Source organism: Octodon degus, unplaced genomic scaffold, assembly GCF_000260255.1.
Source record: "Octodon degus isolate 3935 unplaced genomic scaffold, OctDeg1.0 scaffold00012, whole genome shotgun sequence".
Taxonomy (NCBI): domain Eukaryota; kingdom Metazoa; phylum Chordata; class Mammalia; order Rodentia; family Octodontidae; genus Octodon; species Octodon degus.
In genome coordinates, this window is record NW_004524588.1 from 22,803,521 (window position 1) to 22,814,956 (window position 11,436).

Here is an 11,436-nt window from a genome sequence, read left to right on the forward strand (position 1 = left end):
ACAAGTATATATACAGGGTAGCTGAGATGATTGTACTACTAACTCCATGAGTTCTTTGAAAATAGCAGTTAATGCTTAGAATTTTCATTTTGATTAACTCTATCTGCTGATATCTGTAATTTGAGCAACTACATCGAGGACAGCAATGTGCAGTACAAAACCCATGGTTGGATGCTTTTCATCTTGTTCTCCTAAATGTGTACCATTTCAAATGTCTTACCAATACTATTATACTCTCTTTAAAATAGATAAAAAAGTAAAAAAAAAACAAGAAAAAAATAATGGTTCTTAAAAACAAATGTTAATGTTCAATTATTTGTCCAACCTTGCATACCTATATCTGTTAATCTGAGCAACAGACTTGACAACAGAAATACATGATATAACAACCATTGTTAATTTGCTGTTCTTCTTTTGAAAATCTGTACCAGATGTATTTTTGTATGTTGCTCTGTTTCTGCTATTTTTTCTGTTTTTTGTTTTTACTCTTCAAAATAAAATAAGAACAAAATTGAATTGGAAAAATAATGTAATGCAGAACTCCAAAAAATATTCATCATTAGACAGAATGCATTTTTCAATTATCACAAGTTTTATTACTAAGTATGTTTTCTTTTCTTTTTTTTTTTTTTTTGTATTTTTTAGTAAGGATCTACAGGGTCTACAGGGTCTCACTATGTAGAACAGACTCATAGTGATCTGCCTGTGTTCAGTTGTCCAAAGAACTAGGATTACAGACACGTGCCACCATATCCAATCTCAATTGCCCACACAGTGTGCCCTGGGGACAGGGCCAGCACAGGGGTGGGGGTGCAGGATCGAGCCCCTGACTTCTGTGTCTGCCTAAGCAGGCACTTTAATCTGCTGAACTATTTGCCCGGCCCTCTAATTTTAATTTTAATTAAATAAACTATCTGAATTTAATTCACATGATATAGAGGAAAAACACTAGATCTAAAGTCTAAACAAGAAGGGGTAATCCTAATTTTTCCACTTTTTAAGCAAGATGAATTTAAGTAAATAATTTAACTTCATTTGCCAAGTAAAATGAATAGTACCTTCAAAGCTGATGAATATATTACAAGATGTATTATATTTGTTATTTTCCATAATTTTATTGAGAGGCAAATAGCAATGAGACAGTTTCAAATGAAATTGGTAGGACACTTTCAATAATTAACACATTGCATACGTTCTTCCTAGTGGTTAATTGCTGTACAAGATGTGGACATGATATCCTATTTACAAACACTATTACAACAAATCCCTCTATTCATTAAGAGAATGTAACTATATATTTATCCTAACCATTTTGAATACACAGATACAAAATGGACATTCATCTGTAACCCTTTTCTTGTTTAGTTCCGTTATTTGAATATTATAGGTGTGTTAACTCAGCAAAATATTTTAAAAGAGTCCAGTAGTCCATAATAGTATTGGGTCTTCCACTTCACTGACAATGTCAGAAATTGTTGACCTGAGTCCCCCACAGCTCAAAATAACAGCATGGCTTTACTTCTTATAATTCGTTTTTATACTTTTCTGCTGGATGGTTAAGACCAAGATAAAGCAAGACCTATGGAACAAGAGTTTTAGCTTTTGGGTCTGATAAGGTCAGTGAAATCCCCTCAGGATTTATCCTGAGATCCTGTACCTCAGATTGTAGAACCTTTGTCAGTGTCAGCCATGTGGATGAGTCACAGCCATTGCTTGGCCAATGTGCTCTCTGTGAAAGCCTGAGAGAATGTTTTCTCTCCATGTGACTCTCCTTAGGCACACTCTACATCATCGATTACTTTCCTCTTTGTCCCCATAATCTCCTTGATCAGAAAATTTGGACACTACTGAGTTACGTGACATTACAGTACAAGTTCTCATATCCCTGAGTCTTAATTTACCTTGGAAGGCTAGGGCCAAAATGATGGCTTTCCTTGCAGCACTCCTTTTTCTCTAATTTTGATCTGCAAACTTAGGTTGTTAACCCTCCAGAAGAGAAGCTTATTGTTATTACCATACAACCTAGGCTGTTAAGCTTAACCTCACTATCTGTCTGAATATCAAACATCTTAAGCATAACATAGAGAAGGTATTTTTCATCAAGTATTGATATGTTGAACTTTAAGTCCCTACAGAATATGATGAAAAAACATTAAAAAATTAAAATGTATTTATAAAAATAGGTATAAAGAATTATATAATTCTTATGCTTATATGTAAGTGCAGAAATCTAACCATATACAACCTTGTAGCAGGACAGTCCCACAACAAGACATATTATATTTGATAACCTGTAAAATATCAAGGAGGTAGCATTTGCCAGCTATATTTTAAATGGGATTGACTATGTATAGGCTTTTGTGTGTATGTGACCTTTTGTTTTCATGTTACTTCACCTGATGCACAGAAGTTTTGAGAATACTATGTTTTCATAAGCCACAGAATTTTTGACACATTTTGACACACTTAATGTTTGCTGCAAGTAGGAACTATGTCTATCCTGTCCTTCCTTTATTACTTATGTCCCAGAGAAAACCTTGTTCCCATGCGATTGGTAGGCAGAAAATAAATTCATAGAGGGCCTGAATTCCTGGAGACAGTAGTATGTCTGGCACATTGGAGAACTCTAGTAGTCGCTGAGCAAAATGTCTAAGCTAGACAATAATATGGCTTTCTGGAGGCCGGGCGCATATTACAACAGTCGTAGATTATTCATCCATCTCTACTTTACGCAAGCTATTCTACCTAATGCCTTGCATCAGCAAATTGTCATGTGACATGCTCAAGGAGAAATAATCTGTCAAGCATGGTTTACAAATAATAAAATCCATTTGCTTAGGACACAGTGGTGAGGACAGCAAGAAAGGACGAGGTGTCACACTAGAGGTTGCTGTTGATTCCACATATTCCTTGACTTACTAAACAAGGACATTTTTTCTATGAATTTTACTGAGGGCTGACTTTTCCCTTAGAGGCTATAGGAATCCCATCAAAATAATTTCATGATTAAAATGAAATTGGTCTAATTGAATTCAGTATGAACTAAAAGTCATAACCTTAGGGTGAGTTCAGCCCTTGGCACTTAATATTCTTCTCAGCCACTTGGCTTTATGGCAAAGCTTGAGGTGTTGTCACCGTGGGCTTTAAAATTTAGAAGACTTTTTTCTGCTTGGTCACAGTGAATGGGAAGCGGGAGCAGCACCTGGAATTGACATAATGCAGGCACTCACCTTGACTACTTAGGAGCTTTTAGGGCCTGACACCTTATCAGCAAGTAAAAAATCAGCTCAGCGTGTCTCAATAAAGCTGATTTTGAAAACTACAAGAGAGTCTCTTGCTTCCTCTTCAAAGGTTCATGTTTTTTGAAGAACTCCACTCTCACCCTATTTTCCTTAGGAGAGAATTTTAATGAGTATCAGTAGGATTATCAAGCCTCTGACATGGAATTTACTTGCAAATTGATTTTTAAAATTGGGTTGGAAGCTCTAAGGACAGAATTCCCTAACTTACCCTGCTGTGAAACGCTAGGCCCACCTCCCCATTGTCTGATCCTGCTTCATTTAACCAGTGATGCTAAGGACTAAGATTCAGCCTTCCATTTCATTTCACAGGGTCTCTGAAAGACAATCTAATGTTAAAATTGGCCCATTATCTAGACCAGCTTAATTTGTGCCTTAAGATGACTTTGAAAATAAGTTTTGATTAAAAAGTTACACTAGTGATGCATTTTCAGTATCACAAAGCAAAACCTATTTGAAGAAGTTATTCCTGCATGCCAGATTGAGCAGAAGCCTTAATTTCCCTCAGCAACTGTGTAGTCAAAAAGAAATTAGGAGGCTGGTGAATAAACAGGAAGCTGTAAAAGTCACAGACATCTTTGCTATCTGTCTTGTTTTTCCATCGAATGGATTGTGCAGTCAAAAACTACAACCACAATCAAATGTAAAGTATTTTAAGAATGAATACACACATTTATTTTTTTCTGAAATAACTATTAAAAACCAAGAAACATATGCTTCAGTGAATACCTTCAGTTGAATCATAAACTACATTTCCAACAACTGTGCATTGGAAGCCGGTTGAGACAGCTCCACAAGAGAACCGTGAAGCAAATCAGGCTCTCACTGGCCCGTCTGCGTCTTTCCTGTGAGTCTCCAGCTATTTCAATTCTCCAAAGTTCCTGTAAGCTGTACAGTTCCAGCCTTGTTCAGGGACAGTCTGCTCTTTTCTTCCAAATGTGTGGCTTAGCCTTCTAAAAATTAATGAGACAATGAAAACTTTTATTCTTTAAAAACTCTGTGAAGGAGATCTTCATTATGGAGAATTTTCTGAAGATAATGAATTTTGAACACTATTAATTTCTCTTCTGATTAGATGGTTGATATTTCAGTGTTTGATCTGTCCTGGCAGGAGACCTAGAGAGAAAAGAAACCAACAAAAACAGGGAAATAATGAAAGTGGAGAAAGACTGTGGGGTGCATTTGGGATGCTGGGGGAGGATGAGGGAGGCGAGGTAAAGCCGGTGTGCCGGAACCTGGTGTCCAAAGTGAGGCCAATGACAGGCATCACACCAGGCACTGAGCACATGAAGGCACAACGTCCTAAAAAAATTCAGAGTGTGTTGGAGGGAGGAGCGGTGTCTAACTGAGCTCTGGGATAACAAGGTGGGCTTCACAAGGAATTGCCCTCCGACCTGGCCCTTGAAGGAAGCTTGTGCCTGAAGTGAAGTGAACAGGGAGTGATGGAATGCGCATGTCTGTGCCACACATCCCAGTCTTCATGGCTGGTCCAGGTGCTAAGCACAGGGGTGTGTGTGTGTGTGTGTGGGTGTGTGTGTGTGTGACAAGTGAAAGGTACGACAAGGCAAGTGACAGGTCATGGGTTGAAATCTCTGCTCCAACCAATTGATTTAGGCTACTGGAGTCCTGATCACTTGTCAAATGGGAATAATAATATTCACACTGACCAGAGCTCTTACAGGGACCTAACGGGGTGCGGCGAGTAGCATCTTCTTAGGGGAGGATTTTCCTTTCTAGAGAAAGCTATTCTCTGAGCAGTAGAATAAACAGAATTGTCAGGAAGGTGTTGGGTCTCAGGCTAACCTCAGTCCCTTTGTTGTTTTTCCCAAGTTCTGGTCCATATAACTAATAGAATATAGAATCAGAAGGTAAAAACAAATTAAAATATCAGATTTATTGCTGGTAAAAGTGGACCGAAAAGTTCTGTGGCAGAGTGGCTAGAAAATTGCATTTATCTCTTCAGATTGGAAGCCTAGAACACAGCGTCCGTGTTTCCTTGGTTCATGAACTTCATCTGCTCTGTGATTCTGGAAAGATGGCCATGTTTGCGTCCATGTGGAGAGATAGCTGCTGTCGTATCCCTCACCTGAGGCAGGTTTTACAAACAAAAACTTTTCCAAACACTTTTTTCAAGCCAAATTATTTGCAAACCAAAGTGTCTTTGAATCGCTGTATTTAAGATTTAGTGGAGACCAGCTGAAAACAGCATGTTGGGATGCAGAGTGGGGCCAAGCAGCAAGTGAAGCACATGCATGAATTGCTAGATTGGGTACACGGTGCTCAGTTATGTGGTGCCTTGTAGGACTGTAGTTCAGATGTCTTCTTCTTTCTCCCTGCAGCATTTCTCCCTGAGAGAGTTTCACACACTTCTGTCTTGCTGCACCCATGAGAGATTGCTCATGGCTGGTGCTGCACCGTGAGGCATGTCAGAAAAAGCATGTGTGACTCTCAGGAGAGCACTTCAGGAGCAGAGGTATGCTTTGTCCTATTTCTTTTTTCCTCTGCCACCAAGCCAAGTAATACTCCAAGCCGAGAGTGCTCCATCAGCTTGGGGTCTCGAGTGAAGCTGATGCAGGGTAGACCACTACCTCACTCACCTTCACCCCAAATCACTACAAAATTGTCCTTCATTTATGTTCCCTTTTTTGTCTAGTTTTGTCAGAGATGGGTATTCCATTGCTATTTAAATATTGTAGGTGTGTGAATTCAGCAAAATAATCCACTACAGTCCAGTGGTCCATAATCAGATTGAGCTAGCAACAAGAACAGGGAAGCCCATCACTCTCAAATGATAAAGGAGCGAATTTGGTGTCACTTACGTAATTTAAAATACTGCCAACTAGTGACTGTTGGTGAATCAATTCATTGTCTGACCAACAACAATAAGCCAATAATCTCCTTTTTAAGCCACTGTGAGTGAATGCACAACAAAAAGAACAGGAAAACTTAAGTCTGATGAAACTATATCTGAGAAGAAATCACTCCCATGAAAGGAATGTGGCCACCACAAATGGCACAAGTACCAAAAACTATCTATCGGGAGTCACTGGTAGAATTCAGAATTAATGATAGGAAGTATTAAATGGTAAGGGGTTAATATAGTACAGTATTAGAAGATAAATGAAAAATGCTCTAAGCTGACCTCTGTATTGTCACTATACTCAAACTATTGCTGAAGGACTATATTAATATAATTAGGGAAATCCCAATGGAAATTAGCAGACTCAGTCTAATGTAAATGTTTTTTAATGACTAAAGAGACCTTGTAGATGCTATCCTCATTATGATGTGAACTGAGTAGACTAGCCTTTCTTGTATTCAGCAAGAATACAGTTCTGCAAGGATTGTTGCATTTATTTTATTATTTTTTTAAATGTATTTGATTGTTGCAGGGTCTCACTACACAGCTTGGACTCATGGTGATCCTCCTGCTTTCAGCCTCCCCAGTGCTGGGATTATAGGTGCGCACCACTACGCCCAGACTCTGGCCAGCTCAACCTGCCCTGGGGGTGGGTCTGGCATGGCACGTGATACCGGGATTGAAACACTGTCTTTGTGCTTGGCTAAGCTTGCCTATGCAGGCACTTTAATCCGTTGAGCTGTCTCATTGGTCCCAGATTGTTGCATTTAAATAGCAGCCTGTAAAGATGATGCAGCTGAGGAGCACATGCCCTGATGCAGATGTGAGTGTGTTCAGCCGCTGTACTCGGACGTCACTCTCAGAGAACTGTCACTCTTAAGAACTTTGCAGAACTGAGAGACTGTCAGGGGCAACTTTCCTTGGTGGTGAGCTTGTGCGCCTCTTGAATGATCCATCACGGTTCTTTTTGTTTATTTTTTAATACTTTTATTGAGAAACAAATAGGAATGAGACAGTTTCAAAACCAATCAGTAGGACAGTTTCAATAATTAATACATTGCAAATTGTTGTCTCAGTGGTTATTCATTGTACAAGATGCAAACATGATATCCTGTCCACAAACACTATTAGAACAAATCTTATTCATTGAATTAAGAGAATGTAGCTGTATATTTATCCTAACTATTTTGAATATACAGAGACAAAAATGATCATTCATTTGTATCCCCTTTTTTGTTTAGTTTTGTCAGAGAAAGGTATTCCATTGTCATTTAAATGTTGTTGGTGCGTGAATTCAACAAAATATTCTAATGTAGTCCAGTAGTCCACAATAGTAGTGGGTCATCTGCAGGACTGGCAATGTCAGAAGTTGTTGACCTGAGCCCTTTACAGCCCAGCATAACAACATGGCTTCACCCCTTATGCCTTGTTTTTATACTTTTCTGCTGGATGGTTAAGACCAAGATAAAGCAAGACCTATATAACAAGAAATGTAACTTTTGTATCTGACAAGGTCAGTCAAGTCCCCTCAGGATTTATCCTGAAACCCTGTACTGCACTTTGTAGATCCTTTGTCAGTGCAGCCATGTGGATGAGTCATGGCAATTGCATGACTAACTTACTTTCTGTGAAAGCCTGAGAGAATGCTTTCTCTCCATGTGACTCTCCTTAGGCACGTTCTACATCATCGATGGTTCTTCATGGAGCTGCTGACCCACAGGATATGGCTAGCAAATCCAAGCAGCTGAATTCTTCAATTTATTTAACTACTTTCAACTTAATTTTAGATAGTTACACATAGCTAAGGTATGATATATTTGACAGTGTAAATCTTAGAGACAATTTTAAAATTAAAAAGAAATCTAATTAAGATTGCTATACACATATATCCTATGCCATTTTTTCAAATCAGTTCTGCCCAGACAGACTGATTTAAAACAAAATGAGGATTTGTCTACATGAAAAATTACCATATTTTCATATGCATCCTATGTCCCAAGCATGATAAAATAATTTTCACAGATGTTGACTTTTATAGTTGTTTGTTCTTGGTGCAGTTAGGTAAGGATCCCAAGGTCCTTCTATCTAGGAATCCTTATTGCAGGTCTTTGGGCCTCATGCTTGCCCTGTCCCAGTTCTTCCCAGGAATAGGGAAACTGCCTGGATAAGAACCTAACTTTCTCTGAGGTGCTTCCTCTTTTACAATTAGGTTCTGTGACTGAGGTTTGTGTGCTGGATGCAGGTAACAGGGCCTCTTTAACTGCTGCCAAGAAGGTCCTCTTCAGGGTAATAATTGAGTTTCAGGCCACATACAGAGATGCATAAATGGATGAGTCCAGAAGAAAGTGGGTATATGCTATGACAGTGCTGTGAATCTGTGCAGAGAAGAGAGAGGCTACCCTGAGAGCTACAGAATTTCACTGAGAAGTTGAAAGTTGAAATAAGAACTGACAGGTGGTGAGGTGTCTTCAGGAGAATTTTCCTAGATACAGAGCAATCAGGTACCTCCATCCTACCAGAATTTAGGGGAGAGACTACGAATCCAGCATCCTGTTTCAGAAATCTGTGTTTGATCCTCTGGGTCTGTTATGTCAAATGCCCCCTTATTTTCTGGAACATCCCAGGGGTTATTCAGCTTCTATTCACCCAGAGTTAACATTTAGAAATTGCGTCAAATGATACGGAAATTATGGCACTCAGGAAATTCGCACAAAAGATGCACACAGGCAGTGTCACCTCGGTTTCTCATCATATGGACACGCTGGAGTAGTAGACACTGATTTTCTCAAGAATTCAACGCTATGGACTTACCTGAGGTAACAGGATTCCAGAGTGATGGATGTTTTTCTTAGTATCAAGCTCCAAGTTCATCACAGGACAGAGAAAAATGCTACTGACTTTTGAAAGATGAGTTGTGAGGCTGAGGAGGAACATACTTTCATAGTAGCCCGTTCCATGGGCTCCCTCTACAAGCTGCTGCTTATCATTTTCAAAGATTTTGCTTTTCCAGTTTCATTAACGGACGGCTGACTGGGTCTGCTCATCAAATGTGTGGAGTGCAAGCGCATCTTCCGAAAGCATGGCTAGTGTGAGCTAGGACGTGCGCGGAGGCTTGGATGCAGTGAGCACACTGAAAATGCACAACATTCATTGGAAGTTGTTCTCCGAAGAGCAGACAGTGAAGATGGAAGAACAAATTAGGCATTTCTTTTGTCTTGCAGGAATGACTGAAGCAAGTTTCCACCTCTTCCTACATTTTTCTTCCTAAATATTTTTTTAAGAAATTTGATCAGGGGTTTAATCCCTGCCCTGCTGTGCAGGCCTTGCCCCTGGTGCACACTGAGATGGCATCTGAGACTGGGCACAGTGGTGTGTGCCTGTAATCCCAGGTCTTGGGAGGCTGTGAACAGGTGGTTCACTACGAGTCTGATCTAGTAGTGAGACCCTGAACACCCTGTAGACCCTTTCCTAAAATACAAAAAAAGAGAGAAAGAAAGAAAGAAAGAAAGAAGAAAGAAAGAAAGAAAGAAAGAAAGAAAGAAAGAAAGAAAGAAAGATAAATTTGATCAGATAGTTTTTGGAACCAGAAATTGAACTCAGGACCTTGCACTTGCCAGACAGGCACAGTGGCACTGAACTGTACCCCTCACTCTCCTAAATTTTTATTTTATTATTTTACTCTTTTGATTTTATTTTCATTTACTATTAATAAATTCATTCATTCTAAAGAAAAACAAAACAATCCAAAGCACCATGACAGGATGGTAACCATGGTTAATACATTGCATATTGCTAATTTTAAATTAGTTACTCAGAGTACAAAATATCAGCACTTAGTTGTCCAAACAATATTAACACAACCCTATATTTTCAAGGAAATAAAAGAAATTAGTAGTGTAACTATTGTTTAAGAGTGAAAAGTAGTAAAACAATTAGAAATGTACACAATTTCACTAAACAAAATTATACAAATTTAACAATCATTGTTATATCGCCTAATATTGTCTTCAAATTAGTCATTCAGGTTACCAGAAATAAACATGCAAAATTGGTCAAAAAATGAAAAAGAGGCCGGGGAAATGGCTCAGTGAAATTAGCACTTCCCCGGCAAGTGCAAGGGTCTGAGTTTAATCCCTGGTTCTTAAAAAAAAAAAAAAATGAAAAAGAAGATAAGATATTTAAACATTAACTGTTCCTTTTAATAAACCCTTATAGGTAAATGGATGCAACTCAAGACCAAACCCATAATTGAAATAAAGCAGACCAAATGTGTATGTACACAGAATATCTTGGATAACTGTTGATTTTTCCTAAATTTTTAAATGAGACCTGTCTCCTAGCCTTGGCTCAGGGACACATACATGTGTCGCATATCATGAGTGCAGTGCAGCTTCTCTAGGATGACACTCACAGGCTGGCTGGTAAAGTAGGAAGACATCTCCTGCTGGTGTTATACAGTGACAGGTAGACACATTACTGCTTCAGCCAAGACATCAGTGATGAGAAACTTGGGAGTGTGAGATGCTGTCTTCCGGGATGGAAAACGATTGCACTTTGGACCAGTAATGCTGTGCTGCTCTTTCAAACTGCAATCCATAAAGGTATAATGTCCGACCAGAACGTTGTCCCTTGCCATTCCACCCAGCAACCCCAGCTCAGTGTCTTGCTCCTGCTTCCTTTATGCTGGTGCCTGCTCTCTTGCTTAGCATCTGAATTTAGAAATATTGAACAACTACTCGTCCTTTGCTATGTTTGATCACACAACAATCTCATTTCTTCCTATAATCTTCACTGTCTCCTAAAAATTGATCTGCAGTATTTTTAAGTCCAATGTCTAGACCCCTACTGCGATGTAACCTTTTATATATAATTGCCCTTTGGACATTTCGGCTTGGATTTCTAGTAGTCATTTTGGATATAGTGTCTGAAATCGAACCGTTAATCCATCTTTCTACACACTGACCTTCCCCAGCTTTATCTAAGTAAGGGTGTACTTACTTTATCAGTGGAGACTCCTTACGTTTTCCATAGAGCACACGGGCGCAGCCTGTTCTGCCTTGAACATGTACCTGGAATTGGACCTTTTGTTTTTCAAAATTTTATTGACAAACAGACAGCAATGAGACAGTTTCAAATCAAATCGGAAGTACAGATTCAACAAATAACACACTGCATATGTTCTTCTTAGTGGTTAATTGCTGTACAAGATGCGGACTTGAGATCCTATTTACAAACACCATTAGAACAAATTATTCTATTCATTAAGAGAATGCAACT